This window comes from Pinus tabuliformis, chromosome 8 (assembly GCF_031772625.1).
Source record: "Pinus tabuliformis cultivar Carrire ecotype Pingquan chromosome 8, CPIR1, whole genome shotgun sequence".
In the NCBI taxonomy this organism is placed as follows: domain Eukaryota; kingdom Viridiplantae; phylum Streptophyta; class Pinopsida; order Pinales; family Pinaceae; genus Pinus; species Pinus tabuliformis.
Window position 1 is genome coordinate 447,164,997 of NC_142294.1, and position 7,367 is coordinate 447,172,363.

A 7,367-nucleotide genomic window follows, 5' to 3' on the forward strand; every position below is an offset into this window, starting at 1 on the left:
GAGGTCTACTGGGAAAAGTCCCTGGACGTAGGCATGCAGGCCTATGAGAGCATCCAAAGGTCCCTTGACACTGGCATTCTCAAATCATTAGAGTGTCCAGAGGTCAAGAGGTCTAAAAGGTGAGTGGGACCGAGAGGCACGATGTCTCAGTGGATGGGATGTGTCCTGGGGGTGTTCTTGTTGATGCAGGAGAAATGGTTGATGTATTTCCATTAACTCAATTTCCTTAAGATGACCAAGGAGGTTGAATCATATCATAGTAGCCTCTCGTCGCATGTTTACCCTCGTTGGTCAGTTACCTCGGTAGATGTGGGAGGAGGGTGGTTATAGGTAACCATGTTCTACCATGGTTTATTTTCATATTGAGACAATATTATCATGATGTGACGTTTGACCATGGTTGTCAATCGTTGACCATAGTTGATATTCATATTGAGACAAACTTTGTCACAATCTGACATTGGACCATGGTTGTGCATGGTTAACCATGATTATAAACCTAAGGGGTGTATATTCAACCTTAGGATTAATATATAAACTCTATGAATAATATTATACCCTAGGAATATGAACTCAGATCGATAAACCTAAGATATTGATATTATAAACTGAAGGGATTAATTCTAAAACCCCAAGGGAATAATATTAAACGGAAGGAAATAATATTATAAACCAAATGTATATAGATCCTAAGATAAATATTATAAATTCAAGAAATTAATAAAAACATAATGGATTAATATTATAAAACCAAGGCATGTAAACCCTAAGATAAATACTATAAACATTTAAATAAATATGGTTGACCACAATTGATTTTTGTATTGATACAACCTTTGTCACAATGCGTCATTGACTATGGTTGAGCATGATTAATTTTCATATTCAGACAAGCTTGGTCACAATGTGATGTTGGACAATATTTGACCATGACTGATTTTTATATTAAGACAATCTTTGTCACAATGTGACCATGGTTAATGACCGTGGTTTACCGTGACTGATTTTCATATTGAGACAATCATTTTTACAATGCGACGTTGAAATGCGGTTGACCATCGTCGATTTTCATATTGAGACAATCCCTGTCACAAGGCGACATTGGAACATGTTTGACCATAAATGATTTTAACATAGAGATTATAAACCTAAGGAATTAATATTATAAACCAAAGGTATATAAACTCTTTGAGAAATATCTACAATCCAACTAGAAATAATTGAAGAAAAAATTCAATTTGATTTCCTGCAAGTCCAAATCTTATTTTTACAATAATTTGAATATCACCATCACACTAATTCCATAACACATGAGGTTTTAGAATATATTAAATTTTCATAATAAATTTTATTAACTTTAAATATCTTATTATTATTATTATTATTTGAATGAAAATATCAAATAAAAATTAAAGAAAAAATTATTGTTTAAATAAAATAACTCAAATGGTAAATAATTTAGTTATTTTTATTTTAAATATTATAAATAATTTCACTAAACTAATTAACTATAACATTTTTTTATGGCATGCAATTACATAATACTCTTACACTATCACGATTTATCAATGTCACATTTTTAGTCGCAAAGAGATGGGTTGCAATTTCAATAATTTACTTGGGGACCAACTCTCGCATAACCCAAATCAGAATAAGATCAGAATAGTTGATGACAAGAACAAAGTAACCCACACTATATCTAGACTACACGTTTAGAAATGAAGTAGCTGTTGGAGGTTTTGCTATTAGCCTGGACCGGTAGTTGACATGAATGTTTAGTCAATGCATTAATTATGTGACATCATTCACAAGTAATGCATGGTGTGGTACAGTTCAAGCAATAATTGACCCAATATTCATGTAAATTGGATTGAGGCTTGTGCATTCTAAATGCTAATTCCAATCATTCGTAACTGTATTTTTGTACTTGTTCGAGTATTATCATATTCGGTATTCAACATTTTTACTTTGTTTTTAGTTCACATACAATCATCTTATGTTTTTTAACTGTCCATTGCGTGTGACTAAACGATATTTCGTTTATCGTTATCTCTTTTTGATGTGTTTAGTTTCTGTAGATTATGACTTATTTCATGTCAAGTAGGCTAGCTGTAATTGTATAAACAATTCAATTGGGAATATGACCTTTTCAAATATTTCCCTATGTTTGTCTAGTTTCATACTAATCCTTATGTCCATTTCATGTACAATGCGTTTTTTCAATAACTTTATATTTGTCGAGGTCTGGCAATATTGATTGACAGGTCTAGATGAATGATCAAAATAATAATATGAAATAATAGTGACAGGCTTCTGATTGTTTCACGATCAGGAGCATTTATTCCTGTAAAATCCCGAATATAGCCCAGCAATAATATGTTCCCTGTTGAAAGCCTAAAAAATGTGATCAATTTATTAATACAAAATTATGAATATGATTTTCCTTATGTTTCTATCATTGGGCGAAGAGCAAACGAGCGCTATCAAACAATCTCCCCGTCCAATTAAATTTGAAAGAAAAGAATTGCAGCATTATGAAACAACTCCCTTTATGTACATCTGGAAGCATGTGAACATGGGGCAACATTTGATAACGATGCACCCTTGTCCAGAAGTGTAAGCCAGCGTGTTCCTCCTGGCATGTATTTATGAAGGGCAGATCCTCTCAGAAATTGCAAAATATATATTTTTCAATATAGATTAAAAGTGTGTGGGAAAATCAATTTTATTCAGTTTCATTGTTCAGAACATGTGCTTTTTTATATAAAATATTACAGATTCAAATCAAGAAAAAAATAGAATATTTACATCTTTCTCAGCTTTAACTGTTAAAACTTAAAAATAAAAACACTACCTGAAAACCAATCCTTGTCCCCCGAAAAACACACCAATTAAATTTTATGTCTTGGCCGTGGCTTTAATAACCGTTAATGTATGTAGCATGTAATTTTAATTTTCTGTTTCATGGAGGCTATTCGGTGCAGTCTGGAGCCTTTTGCACGCATCCTAATTGTCATTGCCCTTCCATGATGTTACTTTTCACAACAATCTAATTACGGAAATCCAAACACTATCAAATATAAACAGCCATTATCAGGCATCAGCAATAAACCCAGATAATATTTAACAGACTAAGCAGTGGCCTGATCATATCTATAACATTCCATGATAATTATTTTCACGGATCCTCGATGAGATTATTATGTAAGAAGGCCATAGTATTGCTATCATATTATTGGCAAAATTGTCATGCAAACCAAACCCATACACAAACCTAAAACAGTCTCATGGCATCGTTTCGACTTCATTGGAACATTTTATAAAATCGCTCATAGATTTCTTTAGTACGAGCTTCTGAAATTATGAGTACTTAGCCAAGAATATATTAGCAGCCATTAATAAGGTGCCCTAGATTTGGTGTTCTTCATTCCGCCCCACATCAAGCCCCAATATTCTCTTAGAGGAATGCATTATTTTCCTTGGTGGGCTCATTCTGTATGGAGGGGATGCCGAATCCAATTCCTGAGGGATGAAGAAAAAACCTTTTGTAAGAGTTGGAGTCTTCCGCTTCATCTTTGGTTTTCTGGGCGCAGGGGGACATTCAAGCAATTTGGGTATTATGTGTTCCTCACTCTTGGGCGTTTCACAACCATCCTGATGTCCCATAGCTAGTGATTTGTTCTCCATGGCGGAAGAGGCACCATGAGCGAACCTGCGGTAAAGCATTTTGTAACGTGGCGATTCGGCAGGCGAGAGGCCCGTCGATTCAAATTCGGCGGCAAGAAGGCCGCCCATTCTCCATTAAAAACATAACATATAACCTTTTAAAATGGAACTTGAAAGGCTTCGGAATCTACGACCCACCACTTTGGCCACTTAACAGAAACCCAGCCATAGATAAGCTCTATGGTAAAGCATATTTCCAGAATGTAAAAAGTCAACCAACCTACTTCCAGCTAAGCTTAATGAAATATAATAGCTTCTGAGCCCATTAATATGACAAGAGTCTCTTCAGTTTTTGGTGGTTGCATTTACAAAAACATTAATTTTTTGTTATCTTAATGTATTATGTATTAGGGGCAATACGTGCGAAGGGAGTCGACCTTCATGTATCCAAGGAAGACAGAGTCCATCTTCATGTATCCAGGTCAACATTAAGCATATATTTATATTTTATTGTACTAAGGCTAGTAATCGCAAACAAATTCTTTATTTTAATCAAAATTGTATAGATATTTTAAATTGTATAGATATTTGGGAAGGTAAATGGTGGTCAAAAGTAACATGTTTCGTATGGCTGGTGTGCAGAGGAAGGATCCTGACCTGGGATAATATTCAAAAAAGAAGAATGATTGGACCATCAAGATGTAATCTCTGTAGTAAGGAAATAGAAACTCAGGAGCATTTATTGAACAAATGTTTATATACTAAGAGCCTATGGGAAGAAATTAGGGTGCTCTTTGGTATGACAAAAAGGGATCCAGATAGCATCAGGAATACTCTGCTTCAATGGGGAAAGGGCAATTTCCAAAGCAAAGTTGTAAGGAGAATATGGAATCTGGCGGTAGGTTTTGTAATATGGGCGATTTGGAAAGAGCGAAATCGACGAATCTTTAGGGATAATAGTCGTCAAGAATCGAGAATTTGGGATGAAATCTGCAGGTCGATTAAAGAAACGGTTTTGTCAGAAGTTTGGGAGGAAGAAGATTGGAGGTTGAACCCGGAGGAACAGAGAATAGTCTCCAAATTGAATATGGAATTTCAGATGATCTATCCTAATACAGAGCGGAAGATTAGAAATGGAATGCAGAGCCCCAATCATTTCAGGCTTCCTGGTGATCGATGGGTTAAATTAAACTTCGACGGGGCCTCAAAGGGTAACCCGGGACAAGCAGGTTTGGGAGGCATTTTCAGAGATAGCAGAGGTAATACGCGATGGGTTTATGCTGAGTGGGGAGGGGAAATGACGAACAACGAAGCGGAATTGTGGGCAGTGCACCATGGACTCCGGATAGCAGTTAGAAATGGCTATATGAATCTTGAAATCGAAGGAGATTCACAAATTATGATCGATATGTTAAAGAAATTAAGGGATGGTAAGAGCTGGGATCAGGTAACGAAGAGTTGGCGGACAGCAGGGATCCTACAGGAGATTGAGGGACTGCTGAGTAGGATCAAATATACAATAATAAACCATGTACTGAGAAATGGAAACCGCGCAGCTGATCTATTGGCCAATTGGGGAAGTGAAGGATCGACCAGGATCGTGGATGGCAGCTGGACATCATTACAGGATGATCCAAGTTGGAACGAGTTAAAAATTTTATTAAGTCAATATCATAATGAAGCGACCGCACAGGGAAGGAATAATTAGAAGCCTCCAGATTATGGGAAGGAGGGGGAAGGACAGGGTAATTAATGATCGATCAAAGTGTCTGCAGGATCAAGATTATGAAGGTAAAGTCATGAAGGATGACAGCAATCAACCCACGGGAAGGATGAGCATCCCAAGGAGAAAAGCGGGCAAGGTACTGAGGAGGAGAGGTGGAACCGTCAGCGAGACAGTGATCGTTTCCCATCATGATAGAGCATATGGAATGAGTATTAATGAAGAGGACAGGCAGCAGAGAAGTTTCAAGAAGGTAAGGTGGCAACAGAGCAGCGTTAATATAGGGCCTGCACGCAATCGAACAAAGCAAAGGGAGAACACAGGAGAGAAGAAAAGCAGAGTGAGGAAGAGTAGTAGGAAATTGCAACAGAAGAAGGCCAGTAAGATGGCAGAGCACCAAGACAGGGGAGCAGGAAGGTGGACGAGGAGCAAGGCAGCAAATCCAGCGGAGAAAGGAAAGAGCACGGTCGAGGAAGCTTTGCAGAAGATATATCTTACTATCCAGGACGAGTCGGAGGAAGAGTTTGACATCCGGAATTATATTTTAGACGAGGAGCCCCAACGAGCAACGCATGGAAAAGAGGGTAAGGGGAAGGTGCACGAGATGGAAAAGGGAGACCGAGAAGAGGAGGATGAGGGTCAGGAAGACGACGAAGAAGCGGAGGTTGGCAGACGCGGACGGAGCAGAGGAACGCGAGGGCGCGTGAACCAGAGAGGGAGAGGGGGGATTGGAGGACGAGGCGGCCGAGGGAGTAGGAGTGTGAGATCGGAATTTGAGGAGGGAGCAGCTAGTGAGGTAAGAGGCAGAAAGAGAGGTAAGAAAGATATGAGGAAAAAATTACAGGAAGCAGAAGAAGCATATTACCATGATACAAATCCAAATATCAGAAGGATTATTGATCATTTAGAGGAAGAAGCTATGCAGGAGATTTCAGATCCTGAAATGGAGGATTGGGAGCAGTTCCTCCCTGATCCGGGGCATACGAGAGGACGAATGTCCCTGTATAAACAATCATTACATGTTTATTGGGGAATGAAGCGGTTATTGGCCAAAGCAATGGAGCAGGTGGCTATGGAAATGGCTGAATTGGTCCAAGGAATTCCCACCATGAAAAGGGAATTGAAGAATATCCAGGTTACTCTACTTATGCAAGACAGAAAGATGGATGAGATTCTGCAGATGCTTCAAGCGGGTGGAATGGGAGTCAAGGTCGAGAAAGAACCAAAGATAGCTACAATGAATCAGTAGAAGATGGAGCTGCTGCAAGGAGGTTTTTTATATATATTTCTATTTTGTTTTTTGGAATCTTAGATGTTAATGACTCAGAAGAAAAACAGTTTGACTATAGTAAGAATAGATGGATATTTAGCGTGGGTAGATAGACTGGTAATATACTTTTTTTGGATGGCTTTTAAAAACTTCAGATGGTCAAGAAACCCGGTTTCCCTTAAGGGCGGGTTGAGACCTGTCTATATATGTAATGTCTTTTATTTTCAGTAATGGAAAAGTAGAGTGTCGCCTCAGCTTACAAAAAAAAAAAACAATTATAAATTTAAGTATGAGGAGTTTAAGCGGTGCATTATATTAGATATTATTTTGGATTCAAACTATGTTAAATAAGTTATTCACGTGAATAGCTTATTTAACGCAGTTGAATCCCAAAATGATATCTAATACAATGCACTGCGTAAACTCTCTAATAATTAAATTCAAAAAGAGTGAAGGGATCTCTACTTGAATGGTTGATGATGCACAATATTTGCTAAAGTTTTGCAAATGGGGTAACAAGCTAAGTGGGTTTGATTGTGGGGAAAACTCCATAGTTAAGCGCGCTTGAGCAAGTGGAAATCTGGGACGGGTTATCTCCAACGAACTCCTCGTTAGGGTGTGCAAGCCTAGGAAGTAATGATTGATGCTATGTGATTCATTTAACTAGTTTCAATCCCATTTATTCACCCCTCACCAAATGCAATGAGT